This window comes from Zosterops lateralis, assembly GCF_965231275.1.
Source record: "Zosterops lateralis genome assembly, chromosome: 3".
Lineage (NCBI taxonomy): Eukaryota > Metazoa > Chordata > Aves > Passeriformes > Zosteropidae > Zosterops > Zosterops lateralis.
Genome location: NC_139764.1, coordinates 57,963,266 through 57,984,268, shown reverse-complemented (window position 1 = coordinate 57,984,268; position 21,003 = coordinate 57,963,266). Strand labels below are relative to the sequence as shown.

At 41.0% G+C, this 21,003-nt stretch overlaps 1 protein-coding gene across 2 annotated transcripts in view; it reads left to right on the top strand.

Annotated features, from left to right (window-relative positions):
• Positions 1-19,276, top strand: part of LOC310907637 (ectonucleotide pyrophosphatase/phosphodiesterase family member 1-like) — a gene marked incomplete at its 5' end in the record, with an annotated part of 520,596 nt that extends 501,320 nt beyond the window's left edge. For both annotated transcript variants that reach the window (XM_083858016.1, XM_083858017.1), the window contains one exon: positions 19,267-19,276. The remainder of the gene's footprint in view (positions 1-19,266) is intronic.
• Between the last annotated feature and the right edge of the window lie 1,727 nt (positions 19,277-21,003).

The window sequence follows — 21,003 nt, the reverse complement described above, 5'->3', positions numbered from 1 at the left end:
AGTAACATTTGATCTACAAAAAAATCAGGATTAATTTGAGAGGTAATTTGGTTCAGGAGAATTATCACAAAAAATCATGGAGTATTCCAAGCTGGAAGGCACCCAGAAGGATCCCTGTGTCTAATTCCGGAGTGAATGGCCCACACAGGGGGTTAAACCAACAACCTTGGCATTATTAGCACCATGAGCTAACCAACTGACCTAATCTTAGGGCTGCCAGACAAGCTCATCTAAGAACCTGTTCTCTTTTCAACCCGCACATCACTGCATCATCTTACAAGATTCACTCTTAATATTCTTTTTGATGACAAAAGAACTTGTTCTTTGTGTATCTTATTTTAAAGCATATTTTTCAGCCCTTCTGTTGTTTATATGACTCCTTTCCTAAATTACCGAGGAGAGGCATATAATGCAGGGGCTGATTCAGTGCTGCCTCAGAGGATCTGGGGGGCCAAGCTGCCAGGACAGGCTCTTTCTACCTCTGTTAGGCTCTAGTGGGTTTAAGCAGATATTGCAGAGGAAAAAGGCCATGATCACACCTTGCTTAGATGGCTCCCCAAGCAGACTTGCCTACTTTTTGAACAGGCCCCTGTTTAGGATCAGCCATTCAGATCTTCTTCAGCTTAGGGAAAAATATCTTTGTAAACTTAAAATATGAACATGTGTTCAGAAAGCCAAGGGAGCAGAGGCAAGATCAGGCTAAGACAAGCTGGAAATATCAAACAGAGTGTGCATTAGCCTGCATTGTTGGATCACTTGACTATTTAATCCCCAGTTATGGGGCAAGAAATCCCTATACAACATGCAGCAGGACTTGACAGGAAGTGAGACAGGAGAAAATGAATTGTTGTGTCTTGTGATATGCTGTATGCAAAAGTGAGCCAGGGGTGAAAGGGTATGATGACAAAGCTGTTGGCAATTTAAATCTTGGCTCAGGCATAAAATAAATACATTATTCCTGATGGTGAAATTGGATGGTGCTGTCATGGATTCATTTTGTCTTCCTGGTGTTTTTCTAGCCCCTTCTCTTTCATTTGACCTATGGCACTTATATCTACATGCCAATGTGTCAAAATACTCTTTGAATGTGTCAGGTTTGAGTGCACTTTAATTGCAACCCAGGCTGCATGCATTTTATCTGAACTCCACATCCAGATACCATTAAAACTGATGAATTTGGAGGGTTGTACCAGGCCTTCTAAAGATGGCATTGACTGGGGCAGGTCTGCTTTGGGGCATGGTACCACTTTTGCCCCAGCTTTTACTCTGCCTTTGAGTGTGCAGGGCTGATCAGGATTGCCAGGAGGGTGTTACAGGATTTTCATAGAGCTAGGAGCAGGGTCCTTAAACTTCACAAGAGGCAACATGAGCTCACAGAGTTAAAACTAAAGCAAACCAAGGCAAACCAGAAATATTGTGGCAGTAACTGTGTGCATTGGGAACGTTAACTTTCCATTTGTGTCTCCTGTATTTTTTCACTTTCATGATTTTCTTTTTCATGTGGTTTTCTTTCTCTTCTTTTTCCCTTACAGTTTTTACATTTTCTGGAAATGACACCTTTTGCCATGCTGTAGATATTTGTGCAGGGGGTCTCTGACTGATGGCCTGGCTGCTACTGCAGTGACAAAGATGGGGATTTCCTCTGGGAGCAGGAAGGATAACCTCTGTTTGCGTGTGACTGACTCTGCTTGCTCCTAGCAACCTCCCTGCTTCTTGCAAGATGTTTCCTTTTCAGTTTGCACCAGTGGATGGGGATAGAATAAAAGGAGCAGGTTGATACTTTTGTTTGGATAACTTCATCCTGCCGCCCTCATTTACTTATCTAAAGCTTATCTGAAACTTTATGGGCTGGAAAGTCACAAAATCAGATGTTCTTGGGAGTGCTTTACTGCTTTCTAGGCTTGGTGTGGGTGGACATACTGCAGGCACAGCTTGTCACGCAGTGTTTTGGTAGCTCTAGTTCCTTACAGCTGCCTAGAGCTTGGCTACACATGAAAAATTAAACAAATGAAATATTGGTGGAATTTGGTAAGCACTCTGGAGCACAGCCTGCAGCTTTGTGCTTGGCTTACTGCTGCTTTTCCAGGGGAAGGCGAGCCACCTCTTTCCAGTGACCTGGGCCCTCACAGCTGCTCCCAGGACCTGTGCTCTGAACCCACCATTTTGAAGCCCAAGTGTAAAATAATTTCAACCCCATTCCTTATTTGTATTTGAATTCCTTATAGAATATTTGGTGCCAAGATTGTGGCTGTGTCTTGGTTTTCTATGGATCTTAATGGAGACAAAAAAAAACTTTTAGCCATTTAACTAAAAATATGTGAAATAGGATTAGCCTGTACCTTGTAAAATTTTATTTTAAGAAACTAAGGCCCTGATCCAATCACAATGAGGTCAGTGGGACACTTTCCACTGATTCAGTGGGGCTTGGACATGGTCCTAAGACATTATTTTCAGAAACAAGGACTGTGAGAAATGTATCTAATATTAGAAATTTATTGTTTATATTCTTTCTATAATTAAAATGGCCAGCTGCTGTTAAAAGGTTTCCTCTGAGCTGAATGTCTGCATACTAAATTTGAGTCTGAAGCAAAATGAGAGCTGTTGGCTCTTGACAACAAAGGTTTTCTGCACAAGGATCCAAGTGGGCTGGTGTCTCAGCTGTCCTGTTCCACAAGGCAGTGCTGCAAGACATTTGTTCAAGATCTCCAGCCTCTTTCCCAAACATGACAGAAGCCTGCAGTCAATGAGTAGATTTGGAAAAGCTGTTTACATATGACACCACCACGACAGGAATGTATGTAGCTGATCGGATCCACACCTCATTTGTGCTGTTCTTGGACAGGCACAACTGAGCCTGCCCTGAAAGAAGTTTATACTTCTTTGGAGTCCTTAATGGCTTGAAATCTTGAAAGACTGAGACACTTGCTGTCAACACTAGGTGTACAGACAGCCCAGACCTCCAGATGGATGGAGACTTGCTGGATGGGGAAGCAGCTCTTTGCCAATATCTTTAGTAAATAAAAGGAATTTACATGGGTAAGCTGGGGCCATTAGTATGCAGGGAATCGGTTGAGGTAATTTTTCCTTTTACAGCTGCTAAATAATGGGGCAAAATTACTATCTGTGTCCACCATCTGTTTCACCCATGCAAGGGATGGACAGTGCCTCTAGGCAGGAAGGGCAGCTTTTGGGACTGAAGTACAAGATCCAAACTGGAAGACATAGAAGAGATGGAAAAGCATGAAAAAAAGGAACTGATGAGGGATGGCCTTTCTTTTGGGATGTGAAGATTGTCTGTGAGTGTTCAGGGTCACCCATTCCTCTGCAGGGACCCAAGGCACACTCAGGACTGTCAAGAGACACTCAACATGGCTGAGCATTGAAACACACCTAAACGCTGAGCACTGGTGATAAGAAGTGACAGCAGGGCCACCTCAGAGCTGTTTGGGCAGGACATGGCCCCATTTTTCTTGCAGGCTGCTGGGTACTGTCCTGAGAAGTGAGTGAGGTTTCTTTTCCTGGCCATGGCCACCCAACATTGCCTTTGTCTGGGACATCAATGGGGGCAAGAAGAGGCTGTGATGATGATCTAACCAGCCAGCCAGAGGTGATCTCCTCTCCTATGGAGCGTTCACCCCTTCCAAATTACTATTTAATTGTGTCCCCCACCTCCCCTTTCCCTCCTGTAGAATCGTGTCTGTGTGGACCCCCTTGTTTAAATCCTTTCCTGGTGAGGTTACCTGTTCTTGAGTGCTCCTGAAGAGTCATGTACCTTCCTGAGTTCCTGCACAGGAAGCTCCAGCATGTGCCATTTAAGCAATTTTCACAAGAATGTTGGGAAGCTGAATCAGTGCTTCTTGCTGCACAAGAGAGAAGAAACACTTCAAACACCAATCTTTTATAAAAAGTTACATTTCCTCCCATGTCAGAACACTCTGGCTGATGTTGGGCAGGAATCAAATGTTCTTTTACTTCCTTCATTCCTTGTATCCAACTGCACTCTACCACTGCTAACATACTGGCTGAAACCAAAATTTGATCTCACTCCAGTTTCACACCTGAATGCCTGAATCTGATGCAGATTTATTGAAAGATATGGGATCTGTTGGACACAAACTGGTATTGCTGAGCAGTCAGTCACACATAACCAGTCCTTCTGGAATTAGTAATGGCTCGAAGATTTGAATGGACTTCAACATTTGGAGACATTAAGCATGGCTTTAATCTCTTTACCTTTTGAACTTACATCAATTACTTAATTCTTTGGATATTCTAGAGAGCTGGCTTCAGTTTTAATAGATTTTCATATAAAATGGACCATCTCTTACGTTTGCTTGCTTTGGGTAATATTTTATAATAAATTCTTGATAGTTAGAGATTTTTGAAAACTGAATTTTATTACTACGGTGGCATCCAGTGCTTTCTCAGTGCTCCACCATGACATCAAAAACCACAATTATAGTGAAGTAGACTGTCTGGTAACTATGTGTATTTTACTCACATAAAATGAACAAATGCAAAAATTTACACTAAAAAAAGAGAAAATTTAACTTTAAATTGGTCTTTCCCAATATACATGCTAAGCCCTGTTGCATATAATTGATCCAACAACACAAACACCAATAAATAGGAATCTCTTTCCATTTAAGTTTCCCCTTATCTATCATGCATCAATGTGCATGGTTGACACCTGAGATGTAGAAATGGAATACTTAAATGTAATTTTTTTTTCTTTTAATAAAACAACCTTGTTTATATTTAATGAAAACTTGAAGAGTGTTTAAACACCACTCACCTTAGAACAGTTCTTGAGTGAGACTGATACCGGCCTACTATCCTTAGATTTAGGCCAAAGTTGCATGGTTGCTTCAGCCAGTGTTGTGTAGGGGGGCTGTGAGGAAAACAGCAGCTCTTTCTCTCTCTTCATTGGTCACATGTCCACATCTTTTCCATGTGCTCATATTAGTGCTCATCCAACAGTGCTGGAGAAGCAAGGCACAATGGAGGGCTGGGTGAGGAAAAGCTGATTTTTAACTACGTCCATTCCCTGGTCCGGCTCCCTGCAGAACCAAACAAATTACTCACAGCTGCAAGGGCACAAGTGGCTTTGGGTAGGTGAAAAAGGGAGAAGGAAGCACCCCACCCACCCCCTTTCAACACGGCTCCGACTGGAATAAAATAATCGTGGAACTTCAGCCGCAGTAAAGCAAGCAGGAGTACCTGCTGAGGCTTGGTTTGTGCAGGAACAGAAACAATAAAAGTTGAAAGGAAGCTATAGGGTTTGATGAGGTTTGTCTATGTTTGGCAAAGACTTTTTCCTTTCTTAGAGGTTCTTGGAAATGTCTTCAAAACATTCCAGGCTTGGTTTTGCTCCTTAAATACTGTTCAGTGTTTTATTTTAACAGCAAAGAGCCAAATTCTTCCCTCAGATATGTATGCAAATACTCCCACATTAATCGGAAGAATTGTCTGCAAATTCCCTAAGTGCAGGAGGTTTCTCATTTGGTATGTATTTTGCTTCTTAAGGAGAAGTCAATTCTGAGCACAAAACCTATTCACACAAATTCACAAAAATTTTGTGTTTTTCCAGCATGGATTGAGGATCAGTTGCTCTCACTCTACAGGGAACACTAACATATTTCACGAGAAGACTCAGTGGCTACAAAAAAATTGCCCACAAAGCACAGGGTGTATCAGGACACTTAAAATAGGGAATCTGATTCTCTGATTTATGAGAAATCATGAAGAGGTAGGAAGAGCTGCATGTCAGAATAGGATAAGACATTAATTCATGGAAAAGAAATTGGTACATCATATTTGATTTAAAATACAAGTACTGAAACAGTAATGTAGGTCTTTATACTACTTGATAAAACACTAGTGGACTCTAAAAATAGGTTTTAAAAACTGAGCTGCTGTTTTGATTTGTAAAACAAGTTAAACCAAACTTGACAATAAGGCATGTGCTTTAGATTTCCCTGGTTTGAGGCACTGTTTACTCTGGCAGATGTATCCTTAAGTGAAGCTTTTTTTCCCCCCTCAAAGCTGTTACATGGTAGACTGATGTTGGCTGACCCTGAAGCAAAAATTTGAAAACAGCACATTTATTTTCCTGCTAATGCTAAACACATATGCCATGCAGCATTTTTTTGGTCTAGATGGAAAATCTTCAAATCTGGACTATTTGTCCCTTTTACCCGGACTTTCAATGTTTTCATGAACACAAAAATAACATAACAAACCTGGGGGATGGGAGCATGTGTGTTTTGCAGTGGGAGAGCAGCCTGTAATTTGCAGGCTGCAGGCTGGAAGGGGTAAATGGGAAGAGCCAAAGGGTCAGCCTGGTCCCATGCTGTGTCAGTGACAATGGGTTTTCCCACATGCCTCAGCACCCAGCAAAGCTCACAGAGTGCTGCTGCCCAACTGGGCAAAATGTTAGCAGACCTATAAATTCCCTTCTCTTACTTTCCTTATAACACAGGCAAAATACCAGACTGACAGTCATCTTTGCTACTACTTGAACAATTCATTGGGGGAAAAAACCTCAATAAAATCCTGCAATATTGTTGATATTTACAGAAAGCTCTAGAGAAAGATTACTTTTAGGAATAGTGGTATTGCTGTAATGTGTAGGCCCCATGCTACAGAGATTTTGTGGAGACCACACATGATTGCCTTTATTTTAGTAGCTTTCATGAAGGTGTAAATAAAGCCAGCATACCTGTAGAGCCACAGTCAATCTCCAAGACACTGAGATTTCTCTCACTGGAAACCAACTCAAAATACCCCCTAAGTTGTGCTGGACTCAGCTGAGAGTGTCAGGGTGTGTTACCAAAAAAATGGTGCAATGTGAGCTTGCTGACTGAAGTTGCTAAAATGGAGCAGTGGTTTGAGTAAAACACTGAGGGTCTGTTCCATGCAATTCTTGAATGGATTTGACTGGAATGGACTTCAGCTAAATGGATTAAATTGTTAAACCAATTTAAGGAAGTCCATGTTCAGAGATGAAAGAAGTTACTTAAATTGGTGCCAATCCTCACATCAGTAAGGAGGGAAAAAAGATTTAAGAAAGAAGGACTTATAAGAGATCATTCCTCTTGATGAAATTTCTAAACTTTTGCCAATGCTAACTGAAAGGAATGAAAAAAAGTCCTCTGGAGAGCTTTTAGCAATTAGTTCCTGTTTGCAAAGAATCTGGGTCTGTGTTTCTCTAGGGCGCGCAGCCCAACAATTTTTTATGTTTTTTTTTTAAAAACTGGACTGCACCTCATTAGAGATGCCCAGCTGTATTTTTCTCTCTCTTTCACAGCCATACACATCACTTTTCATCCTGTCCTTTTCATCACCTACTGCTTCTTTAGCAAGTACAGCAAGTGAAAATAGAGCACAAAGAAATCTCATCCGCATTTATAAGCCTTCTCCTGCTGTTTAGTGGCTGGAAACACAGAATTAAAGCAGCACCTTGAGACACAGTGCTGTGGCCATCACCCTTGCAGATATTCTGCAGCCACCAGTGGTGTGTGGAGCACAGATCCAGGAGCTTTGTTACAAGGTACCCGAGGATCTGGTAATAATAATCACAAAAATCTATTATTATCAATAATAAATAATCACAAAAATATATTATTTTATTGTAGAGGGCCAGGCTGCCACGGCCTCCCTCTGAACTGGCAAATAAGCTACCTCTAGCCTACAAATTATATGGCTGTCTCATTGCAAGCAGCAAAATTAAAGTGAATCACACACTACCATGCTACAGATTCTAGATTACATTGGTGCCATTGTGTCAGAGCGAGTTGTGCTAATCCTCATTTACACAGACACATTTCCAGTAGGTTATGGGTGAAACCTGGAAGAGCCCTATAGACTGTTATGGCTCTGAATGATGTATAGACTAAAACTTATGTGACTACATAACCATTCTATAGGGACGTAGCTGAGCTTTACTTTTAAAACCACAGGTATCTCATATTTGACTCCTATGGGGTTGGCTAATAGAGATACTAATAGGGTAGAAGTGCGCTTCTGGTTCCCCTTAGAGGAGGTAGCAGGAGTTGAAGCTACAGTCTACTGGGTCGACCATTCTCTAGGATTGAATCATTGCAGAAATTCTCAAGAGAAATGACAAAAGTAGGACCAGTGTGGGAGAACCACGGTGCCAGCCTGTAGGAAAAAAAAAAAAAAAAAACCATAGTCAAAGACACTTCTGTTTTTCTCCTGTTGCATTTTGGAATGACAAAATGAGGTTATAGGCAATATATAATGCAGATTGTGAATAAAATTGTTTTTTATTCTAATAGCAAAATTCTCACTACTTGACTAGAATTTCAAGAGCTTCAGTAAAAAGACTTGCTCTCAAAGGTAACAACCAATATGAGCTGGTGTCCTTGAATGCAGAGGTGTGGCCTCTGAAAACAAGAGATGCATAACAGTACCCTTCTGTTCTGTAGCTTAGCAGCTTGGGATGTAAATGAATACTCTTCAAAAGAAGATTTCCCATTTTAATTGGCAAGAAGAGAGATCCAGGTTAGAAAGTAGATTTTGTATTCAAAGCTGCCCAGTGTAGATGCAATTATATTTGTATTAAAGTGCATTTGTCAAGGTTCAGTAAGAATTCTCTCTTCTCAATTTTTACGTATTTCTGCAGTCATGTATGTCTATCTATCCACGTATATGTGTGGGTATATACATATGTATGTGTATACATAAATCCTTTGGATGTGTTTGTGCATATATGTCCATACATATAAAAGATATGTTGTTATATAAAACTCCTTTTATATTTTACTATATTATGGGAAGTATTTCCATACTGATTTTAACTCCTGTCCAAATTAAGTAACTTTATTAATTTAGTATTGAGCTTACTTTTTTTCATTCACTACATTTACAAATCAAATGTGTAATACGGAAGATATTTTACATCCATATAATCAAAATGGAGCACTGTTTCATTTGAGGCCAATATAAAATGAGCTATCTTTATTGTCCAGCTAACTGACGTCTGCACAGCACAAGCAACAATTCCACTGGCCTGTGCTCTTAATAAGTCTTCCAGTGAGACCTAATCAAAAACAAATTTAAATCTCTTTCCTGCTGCATTATAGACATGATGCCTGGAATAAAGCACCAGAATCAAATCTCCCACTCAATGCTGGTTTTTTAAAATACTTTTCTCATGTCACACTAACACTGTGAGAGGGGCAGAGGAGATGGAAAAGAGGGGAAGCCTGGAGAGCATGGGCTAGTCAGACAAAGCAGAGAGGAGAGTGAGGGTGCACCAGCCTACTGCCAGATGAGCTGCACTGTGCTTGCCTTTGCAGCTGCCTCCAAAAATGATTCCTTGGGCCTTCTGGAATGCACTAAATGCATTGGAGTTAGTATCATTTGTAACAGATCTGTAACAAATACAGCTCAGATAATGGCACCCACCTGAAGAGATCATCTCACAACACCTGTGGAGATGCTGCCATCTCAGGCAGGGTCTCCTTTTGTTAGCAATAAACCAGAAAAGGGTGTTTCAGTCATTCTGCTGCTATTAATCTGAGTTGGCTAAAAAGCTTTATTCAAATAATTTATTTGGTATCCAGCTTCATGGCACCAGTGTTTTTGGAAAGGTGGTGATTTTTAGAGCATTTCCTCTTGGTTATGGAGAGTTCCACCACACTGTTCCTACACACATCAGGGAAATCCTAGTTTCCCCATTCCTTCAGTGAAGGGCAGGAATCAGTCTGAGATTTTCATAGTGAGTGCCTCAAAGACAAAGGCATCCATTTTTTTCCTTTGGGATGCCAACCTCACCTATAAATTTTCCTAATATACTTCAATGTGGATGCCACTCCCTTAATTTCTATGGAACTAAGCAAAAAAAAAAGGCATGTTTATGCATGGTGCCAAAGCATTACCTTTTATTTCAAATGCCCTATTTCTGTTCAAAAGGCCTAAACTGTTATGGAAATATTTTCAGTTTCTCAGTTTAGCAGGAATCTCCTAAAAATCAATTTAATTTGGAGCAAAATATTGTCTTTTTACACTCTCCTTCCTTTTTCAGCAGTGCTTTATTTAGGAGGTCAGAAAAACAAAAAATCAATTATTAACTCAGCTCTGTTGAATAGCAGGAGATTTCTCCTACCAAGCAGCACAGCTCTCTGTCAGTCCTTTGGCTGGTTATCTAAGGTAAGTGTCACTGTATTACCAGTACTTCGTATTTAGTGCTGGCACTGTTGATTTTATTCCAAAGGACTTTCTTCTCCAAAGAAAATGACCATATTTAGCTATACTAAAATGTTATATTAAATTTTTTTAGTTGTCCTAAAAAAACAGTGCTCAGGCTGGCTCTGAGGTGGAGCCTGGTGTGTACATGTGTGTGAGTGTGAGGAACTAACACCCGTTTTTCCCTACCTATCTGAGATTGTGTTTGACAGTGATGTTTTCCCCTCAGCCACTCCACTGTGGGAGGACTTTAGTTACGTCTTTCCTGCCTGTCATTAACAGTGAAACAACTTAAAATAGCCAGTTTTGTGCTCTCTTTCTACACAGAGAGGAGTGATCCAGCCTTGCTCAATAAGGAGTGCATTTGCAGGGGACTGGGCCATTTCTTTACCTGCTTGGGAGTGGTTCACTTATTTATTGTGTTTTCATAACATGTTCCTGGCTTCTACCTTCCTCCTTCTCTAAAAATGCCTTCAGAACACTGTGCTGAAATCTTGCACATCATATATCTTAGAAAGCCATACTCACATCTGGTTTAGAGCCATGGCTGGCATCAGCTATTCTTCTTACTGACTTTAGAACCTAAATATTCATCAGGGATTAAGGCACTGTGAAGGGGGAACCAGCAGCTCTGTAGCACCTGGAAACTTCTAGCACCCTCCTGCCACAGGTGCATTAAGGTTTGGGACACAGCAGTATCGTGGCTGCTTTATACTGCAAAGCTCTAACAGGAGTCCTTGCATCTCCTTGAAGTGTAAGGTAGGGGACATTTAAGGACAATTTTATGATGATTGATTTCATTCTCTCAAAGGCAGAAAAAACCTTGGGAATAGGAAGTACAAGCTAGAATTAGAGAACATTCATATTTTTCAGGAGAGTAATGTCTCATCCAAGGGTATTAGAACGTATACATCCATTGTAAAGTACAACAATGTTGATGATATTCCCTGACTTGTTTATGAGAGTAAGCCTTTCATCAGTGTATAGTTATAAAACTTCACATTTGGTTGTAAGTGCATTTTGCTGGAATAGATAAGAGAAAAAGGAGATTTGTTCACAATTACTTAGCAGTAATCAGTTTTTTGGGGAAAGAGTCTGAGCCACAGTCTTCATCCTTATTCAAGCTTCCCAAGCAGATGTTGTTCAGTGGCCTTGATTCAGTCAAGGGAACAGATTTTAAGTTTAGACTTTAGTTTCCTTAGTAGTCAAGAAAGGGAGAAATAGGTCAGCTCTTGAATCCAGCTCACTTCTGATATTAATCTACAGAAGACAAACATTAAAGTGGAAATTTTGCACGCAGCTTCTCTGGCAGGGAAGTTAAATTTGAAGATTATAATGTGGAGGCTATCAAAGGTTATGACAGCAGATGAATCTTGCCTTGGCCTCCTAATGAAACTTTCGTGGAGCCATACTGGAATTCAGATTGTCTGTGTGATCTAGGTTAATACAATTAAAAACTATGGAAAAAAAAAAAAAAAAAGCCAAGGGAGAGAGTTACTTGCTATTATTGTCCCAAGTTTTTACATGGCTGCTCAAGTCACTTTTGCACCGTAAGAACCCACAGAGACTCGCTTGCCACTTCCAGCTGTGTTTTGTGCTGTAGCAAAAAAAAAAAAACTACCTTCAATTATATGCCCTCTCAGTATCTTCAGTCACAGCAGGTTAAGATCCTATCAGAAGTCTGTTTGCAGTACGCAAATCTTTGGTCTCCTTCGTGCAAAATACAATCCACCTAGGAGGAAAATTAACTGGATTCTGTTAGGATAAATTAACAGGACAATATTTCTCTTTTGTTTATCTACAGTTTCTATTAGCCTCTTCTGAAAAGAAGACAGCAGTTTGATACTTCCTGTCAGAGAACTTTAGTGCTAGAGATTGCCTTTGTCTATTCTGCAGGTTGAGTCAGATAAAAATCTAGTGAAAAGTGTCATATTGACAATGAGACCAACAGAGAATTCTGGCAGTGCCTTTAGTTACACTTGACTTTCTCTAAGCCTGTTATGAATTGTGACAACTGGAAGAGGGTAATAAAGTAAAAATAAAATAAGAAACAACAACAAATAAATACCTCAGAGCATTAAAGCTTCTCAGTTCTGATTTCATTGGGAAAGCAGACCTGCTAACTGTGTTTTATTTTTATCAGCATGTTAATTTGTCTTTTGCTTTTTCTACTGAATAAAGACCACAAAAGTGCTGTTTATTGATGCTGTTGTACACCACAACAACACAAGACTCTGACTTCAGAAGGCTGAAAATGACTCCTTTATTTTTGGGATATGTCTCCCTTTTTATACTATTCTACACAGACTAATTCAATTGGTGAAACAGACAAACTTCTTCAATCAAATTGGTCAGAGCAGAGGGACATCAAGAAGTCCCTCCTAATGAAAGAATGTAAACACAGTACAGTTACAAAGCATGTCTCTTGTTTACAGAAAATTCCCTGGGAAAAAAATTTCAGAAAACCAAGACACCTCAGGCTTGAAACAGGGCTACAGTTTATAAAGTATCTGTGTGAGTGTTTGATTTATTGGTATTGATTTTACCTTGCTTTACATGAGATATTTTACCTAAGATACATAACATCATAATGATCAATCTCTTTCCTGTGATACTGGCTACTGTGGCAGCAATCTTAAAACATGTTTTTGACTGAAAATAACTGAGTACAGTGGACTCAAATGCATATGGCAAGCTCCTCATGAGCACATAATTTGCAGCATTCGCTATGGTGGAAAGATTTTCAAAAGCACTTCTGAAAGTCTGACTTTTTCCATGCTGAACCCATCATCCTTCTGCCTGTCAAGCCCTCCAAGATCCTCCCTTTCTCTGCCATCCCTACTGCTTTGGTCACAATACTGAGGCTTCTGTAGGTGAAACAGAGACAGAATATGCATGTTAACAGTAACCCTATACTAGCGTGCTGCACGAGAGATGCCTGTAGCAGCATGGCATCTCCAGCAGTGTGCCCTAGACAAAGCCTGCCCAGCTATTTCCCCTGCAAACCACTCTGCATGGATGTGGCTGTGGCACAGAGGGCCGCAGGTCCCCGTGGAATGCTTTTGAAAGGCGTTTTGTTTGACATTGTGACAAATCCCAGCTGCACAGCCGGCTGCGGGCTTGCCGAAGGTAGAGAGGAAAGCTTTCCTCATCTCTGGCTTTGCGTGGCTGCTGGGGAGGGCTGCAGTAACATAACTCTACTTTGCTCCATATTTTTCCCATATTTAAAAGAAAATAAACCATATGAAAAAGTGCCCTTCTCACATGCATAAGCACTTCTGAACTCCTCCTGTGCTCTGGATAATTGTTCTCAACTTGCATTTAATTTTAAAGCTTGCTGCTTCTATTTCAGAGTAAAGAGGGATTTGTCAGCCATTTCCAATTACAGCAGTTTGCCTAAGGAAAGACATATTTCTACTTACAAACCTCATACTGCCTGTGTATCTGTACCCATCCAAGCACACCTAGGGCTCAGAAGCAGATAATGACATTGTAAAGTTATAAAAAATAACATTAGCAGTGCCTCCTGTGATAGGATAAGAGGCTTAAATGCTTTAAAGAAAGAGAAGGTTGGAACAAGAGGGAATTTTTAAGGAAGGTGGGATTGACCACTGAAAGAGGCTATTAAGGGAAGGAAGAGTTTGTTGTCTTGCCAACTTCAGATTAACGATAATTTTATTTTTTTTTTCTGGAAGATGTATAATAGTCATATTCATTTAACTGAGTTCAAATCAAATGTAGGCAGTAAAATTTCCAGGTCATCTATAGTCAAGAAATCAAGTAGACATCTAATGGCCCCTTTTAGTCCTAAATTCAAGAGATCAGTGAGAAAACATCAAAGTGCTTGGAATGAAACTGCAAAAGTTTCACTGTGTGAGAGAACTGAGACAACTAAAGAAAGAGGCCTGGATCCTAAACCAGTTTGTGAACACAAGCATCCATCTTTAGAATAGATGTTGACCTCTGCAGTGGACTTGCAACCTCTGTTTAACTCAGGGAGTCATAAAGAGAAATGATCAGAGCATCAGCTGTTTTGCTATGAAGAACCAGTTTTAATAAAGCCCTGCTCTTTTTATGGGTTTTTGAAAAATTTGCAATATCTTTCCATGCATAAGACTCTCTCATTCTTATAATCTTTCTGGCCACTACTGGGACATGTTTTTTTACCTCAGTGAGCTTCAATTTGCCACTAATTCATGGTTCCAAAATGTGAGGGACTACCTGCAGGGAAGTTTAAAGTAGTTTTCATTTGCAAAACAAATCTCCTGGGTAGTCACTTTGTGCCTGAGATAATTCTTTGTCAACCCGTTCAGCCCTGAGAGGGCCAGAATGATACAGCCAACTTTCTCCTCATCCTGGGCTTCTTCAGAGGTCCTGTTGTAGATGAAACAGCCAAGATACCTGGGTGATCTCCAGCACCATGTCCCCATTCCTGTGCCTGACACCCTTTGGTACTGGCACTCCCTTTGCTGCACCAGCTGGGCAGTGGGAGCTGGCTGGGCACACTATGGTGACATGGATGGCTATGCCACCCTTCAGCCACATTGCAGGACTAGCTGGCTAGGTTTGCCTTTAGAAAACCATGACTAAATACTGCCAAGCAGCTGATAATTTTCCAGATCTGCCTCTGGGTATCTGGATTGAAAGTGGTGTTTTTTGGACTGCTGTGGTGGCCGGCAGGGGGGACCTGCCCTACAATGCAAACATTTGTTTAAGCAGTGCTTTTAACAGTAGATTACATCTCAGCAGAGCCATGAGTACTGATTCTGGCTGCATGAAGGCCTCCCTTGTAGCAATACATCTACTCTGAGTGTAGACAAGTCTCAGTAACATTAATAAATTGGCACTGAGGGGTTTCTATAATATCTCAGTTTCTCACAGCCAGTTCAGCTTTAGATAGGACTCTGTGAGTTTTTAAAGGGGCAGACTGGATAAAAATCAAAAGGAGGCAGAAGAGGAGCAGAACTCAGTGTAGACATGACAGGGAAAGGAAGGGTATAATTTTGCAGTCTTAATCTCATTTTGCACTTTTTAGATGAACCTGTCACTCTGGGTGCCCAGGTGCCATTACCCTCCCTCTCTCTCTAGCTATATGTGTAACAGGTGGGAAAGGTGAGGATGTCCAGGTGCTGCTTATTGCCTTGCTTATATCTCCCCCAGTTTCATCTAACCTAGAGCTGCCCCTGCCCATAGCACATCTCTGACTCTCACACTAGGTAACTCTCTGCTCCTCATCTCCATTGTGTGCAGCTTTCTTCACTCCCTGAGTTTGTTATGCTTCCTTTTTTAAAGGCTCACATGCCTTTTCTGAGTCCCTTAGAGTTCCCTTTGTTTACCCAGTAACAGAAAACCTTTCCTTTTCCCAAAGTGTGGCTGTGATCTTGAATTGTTTTTGCTTTGTTTTTTTCTTTCACCTTGCAAACAGCTCTTTAACCTTCCCTGTAAATGCTCAAGATTCTAAACCTCCACAACTCACTCCTCTCACTGCACAATACGGTAATCTCTCCCAAGTTCTGTTGTAGGGATTTGAAAAGCCTGTCTGTGTCCATGCAGTAACAAGACAGCCTTATACTTCTAGTCAAACTAAGATGGAATGACATATCTCTGACAGTCATATCTTAACAGAGGGAAAGCTGTGAAAGTCAGATGTGGGGAGAACCCTTTTCCGAGTTAAAAAAGATGAGACACATTAGTTGCAACCATACAAACATTTTGTCCCTCACTGTTTGGAGTAGCATCTGATCCCAAATATAATACTCATCCTGGGTGGGAATAGGAAAAATAAACTCCCGTAATTTCTCATTCTCTCTGGCTGCTGACATCATACCTTATACTTCTGCTAGTAGTAATTTTTAAACTTACCCAGTCATGGGACAGTGTTCTGGCAAGTTCCTGTTGCTGCTTTTCATAGTGTCATTCAAACACCTCAGCAACAGCCAGCCTAACAAAGTTCTCTCTGAGGCTCAGCCCAGATCAGCACAGAGGCAGAGTAAAGCAATAAGGAATAAACCACACCAATATGTGTATTTGGAGTGGAAAAATAGTTAGGCTAACAAGCTGGAAGTGTCAAGCAGGGGACTCTTGAGAACTGAGTCCATTTCTCCACTCAGTTTGCATGGAATCTTCTTGTGTAAATAATACCAAAACACCTCCTTTCTTACAGAAAGAATGGGGATACAGGAGAGAGAGAGGATTACAGTGAAGGTGAGAGTGATATTGCTAGAAGAACTCAGGTTCTTCTATGTCGCAAGCAGCCCTCTTGTTAGAGGGTAGAAATAAGCTGAGACACAGACTTCTTGTTTATCATAGCATGAGAAGGGTCCTGCTTTATTCTTCTTTGCAGCTCGGCCATCCTGACTCCAACTATTCACTGGCTCTGGCTGCAGCAAGCTCCTGCTGTAGGTTTCCCTTACAGCCTCTGACTGCTGGTTATTTCCTGCTAAACTATGATTACATGCATTAGTTTGCAGACTCTGACTGCAGGCTTTTACCTGGCTAGACTGTGGCTCAGGTTCCAACAACAGACTCTAACTGCAGACCCAGATTGACCTCACGGCAGTAAGTCTCCCTCCTAGGAACCTTCTTTTTCAGGACTCTTCCATCCCCCTCTTCCTCAAAGCTCCTCCTCCTTCATTATCCTCTTCTCACTAGCTAACCCACTCCCTTTTATCACACTTACCTTTATTGGATTTAGCTGTGATTCATCAGGGCTTTATTGCATAATTAACATAGCTGTTACTTATCAGGGGAAAGGTCTCCTGTAATCCCTTCTACACTTCCTGCGTCAGGAGAGTGGTCCAGCCACTGGCTTTAACCCTCCTGCTGTTGGGTGTATGTCCTTGCAGTTTGGTTTAATCACTGTATTAGCCAATTAGGGTGCAGAGAACATCAAGGTAACACTGGGCATTAGGTATGAAAGGCAGAGCATTTGTCTGCCAGTAGCAGTGCAGGCACCAAAGGGTTTAAAATTTGAGACTCATCCTTCCAGCATGAGAAGGCAGCTGAATGTGACTTAGAGGCATTCCGCCATGAATTTAGTTATTTTAAAATTCATGGAGATTTTGAAACATAACATAAATAGTTTAGAAGGATTTAAAAAAAGAGATTTCTAGAGTTAATGGAAACATTCAGTTCAAATAGAAAATATTAATGAAGGAACTTTGGAAGCTTAATAAATGCTTTGAAGTTTCATCAATGTAACCAACTCCTGGAACTGGAGGAAATTTCTCCGTTAGGTGAATCACTCCACAGTTTCCCACCTAAGCTGGTACTGGTCAGTATCATGGGAAAGACAGGAGACAGAATTTGTAACAATTTGAATAACACCAAAAAGGTAATATATTTTCTGCCAAGTCTTTTCCTCTATCCAAAGCAGAAACCAACTAGGAAAATATGTTTAACATCAGACATACTTTTTTCCCCTCATATGAAGAAATCCAGAAGATGAGTGTTTCATTATAAAAATATTTCATACTTAAGAGATACTGTCGCTATGCCCTTGGTTGGGTAGCAGAGTAAACAGTTGCATGAAAGTGAAAAGATTTAAGATGTGTTAAAAGGGAGTTCATTTTAGCTGCACTGTAACTACAATAACATACCTATTTTTTTTCATAGCCATGCCAATCTTGTATGAACACTCTCCCTTCCTGTTACTCTTTCACATTGCCTGGATAGGAAATCAAATGCAATGGAGATGGGTGAGACCAGGAAAGTTTCATATTTTATTGAAATTTGAGGGGTTTTGGAGCTAGTGGCTTGCAGAGGTAGCACTCTGTGGAGGGTTTCATCTGTAGCTTGGTGATTGGCAATTGAAGGATGAACCATGTGAATAGACATGAATGAAAAAGAACAACTACATTTGACCCCAGTTTCGTCTGTTGCAATGCAGGAATAATTTGCAGCTTGAACCATATTTGTTTGATTTGTGTATAGAGAACATGGCATTTTTTGAAAGAAACTCAGTTTTGCTGACTCCTGTGTTTGGAAATTACCTTTTCAGTTACTCAAACAGGAAAGGATAAACGCTGGAAACGTTATTAATGAAACATTAAGCCCCCTCCCTCTCTCCCTTCCCAAAACCCCAGCTCCTAATTCAGCAGAGGTCAAACAATAAAGTTTACAATCACGCACTCCACACTGCTCAGCACTCTGAGCCAGCACACCAGTGACTGGCCAGATTAGTTAATCTTCCTCAGCTTCGTCTTGGGCCCTATAACTACTGCGGCAGGTCATTAACCAGCTGGTGAAGCCCCGGCACATCGTACATTTATTCCCAAACCTTAGCAGCCGTTGTTGAGCCCAGGAGCCTTAAAGAGGTACTTCTGATGTTAGCTGACAGAATGTTAATTTATGCTCGCTGTAATTCAAAGGGATTCCAAGGCAACTGTAAACTAATGAAACCCGAATAACTTTCCTGGAGAAGGTTCCTTATTTAATCAGTTGAACTAAAATGGAAATATGTAAAATGAGCAGTCATTCTTTCTTTTAAAATATAAGGCCTTTTTGTGAAAAGGGAGATAAATGAGAACATGTTGTGTTAGAGGAATGAGATGTAGAAAAATGTTTGATTAATACAAAATATTTATTCTTCCCAAGTTCCTTGATTTTTTTTTTTTTTTTTTTTAACTCTGCTGTTTATCACTGCCAAGAGTGAAAAGGCAAAGAACGCAATGTCTACCAAGTTTGGTAACCTAGCAGAGGTATTGCTTTCAGCCAGGATTTTCTTTTTCTTTCCATTTTTTTTTTTTTTTTTTTTTTTTTTTTTTTTTTTTTTCCTTTTCTTTTCTTTTTAATCTCAAATGAAAGGCTCTCTTTAATCAGATAATTGACCGGCTGGTAATTTTAGCCGTTTGTGACACACCAGTTGGCAGGTACAGTGGTACATAACCATGAGGCTTTTCCTATAGCCCTCCCTCCCTCTGGGACACTCACAGACCTGTCTCTGTCTTATCAGTCCCAGGGGACAATTCCCAAACATTGTGCAATGAAAATGCAAAGAAGGGGCCTTTTCCCTCCCGAAAAGGAGGGCCAGCTGTCAGAGGTAATGACTGCCAGTGGATGCACAGATGGCACTGGAGGTGTTCCCTCAGCCCACTGAGCACCTGGAGAAAGGGAGTGTCCATTGTACAGCTGTTCCTGCACAAGGGCCACGCTCTACCCTGGTCCTGGGGCTCGGGGCCCTTGCCAGGTTGATGGGGGCCCAGCAGCAGCAGACACGGATGTCCCCAGAGCATGCCACACTGGCAAGGAAGGCATAGTCCTGAGGGATCCTCATTTTCGTTTACTGTGGGCTTCTTACTTTTATCCCTTCTCTGCTCTTGGTTTTCAGTGGTGGCTGGGAGTGAAATGTAACTTGCTGCATGACTGACAGACCTTCAAACTCCTCGGCAAACCTTGGGCCATATTTTGAAAGGCCCCTGAAAGAAAAAGGATTGTGTGCTCCCTGAATGCAGGGCTGCTGAACTGCTGCCAACCCCAGGCTGCTCCATTCAAAGGGCTGAGTGAATAAATGAGAATAACATCCTTGGGGACCTCAGGGATCAGTTTACTCTGAAAATCCTCAGCCTTACAAAGGGTCAGAGTCACAAGGTAAATGAAAATGGCTGGGAGGGGAATTTGATGGCCAAAATACTGTAACTGTAGAGGACTTGAAAGAAAACTCTATTTTTTAAAAAGTGAGAGAAGAGAGGAAGCAAACAGGGGAGAATGTGGCTAGCAGGGGGACTTCAGCCTGCAGCCTCACCAGAAGGGAGAGGGGGGAACGAGAACAGGAGAACAGAAAGAAATGTCTCTACTCTCTTAATCAACACCGATCTTTGAAATATTGCTAGGGGCAGTGGCTGTGACATGGGAGAACATCTCTCCTGCCTGATGCCTCAGTGCAACAAAGGTATTTCCTTTGGGCAGTGATAAGCACAGTAGAACAGAACAGAATTTCACTCACTTGGTAAGTAACCAACAGACCTCAGAACATGGAGGGATGAGAAAATGGCTCAGTCATCAGGACATGACTGCACCCTGTCCTGAAAAAACTGAAGAAAATTGCACCTAAGTGCAATTCAGACATTTTTAGTGGTTCAGTTTAAAAATTAACATATAAACTAATTCAGAGACATTTAAAAAGAACATTTTAGAAATAACTTTGCAGTGGTATGGAAAACAAGGATGTGTGCACTGAATGTGTGCACTTATTTTGAGTCTATTTAAATTCGTTAAAGTCAGTAAGTTGTAAAAGGCCAGATGCACATTAACATCTTGAGACGATTGGGAATTAGACACCTAAACACTTCAGTGTCTAAATCTCTGGCTCTTGTTGGTCTTTTCTCTTTACCTTTAGTTGTCTGAGCAACTCCATTAATACTGACAGTAGTGAAGTTAAACATGGTCCTAAACATTTGCAGGATCAGGAGGTATGTGACTTAGAGCAGCCGCAGTTTCTTATTAGGTGTTTGTACAGTGCCTGGCATCTGGGCCCCATCTCAGTTGGAGTTACTGCAATTCAAGTCATAGCAATTTAAAGAATAGGTTAAATACTGAATTATAGAAATCTTCTGACAGATTATCTTCTGCTGGTGAAATAATTTTTCAGGTCTTTAATGTCAGGATAACTCAGCTGACAAGTGCACAGCTTTGGTCAGAATGCTTCTTCCTAAATGATCATTGCACCTTAACTAAGGGAGAAGTTTTATGTGCAGCTGAACTCATTTGTGCTCTCATATGCCCAACGTGATAACTGTAGGCTACCAAGAGAGTTACAGGCATGTCTCCCTCCTCAGCTGTCAGTAAAGATTC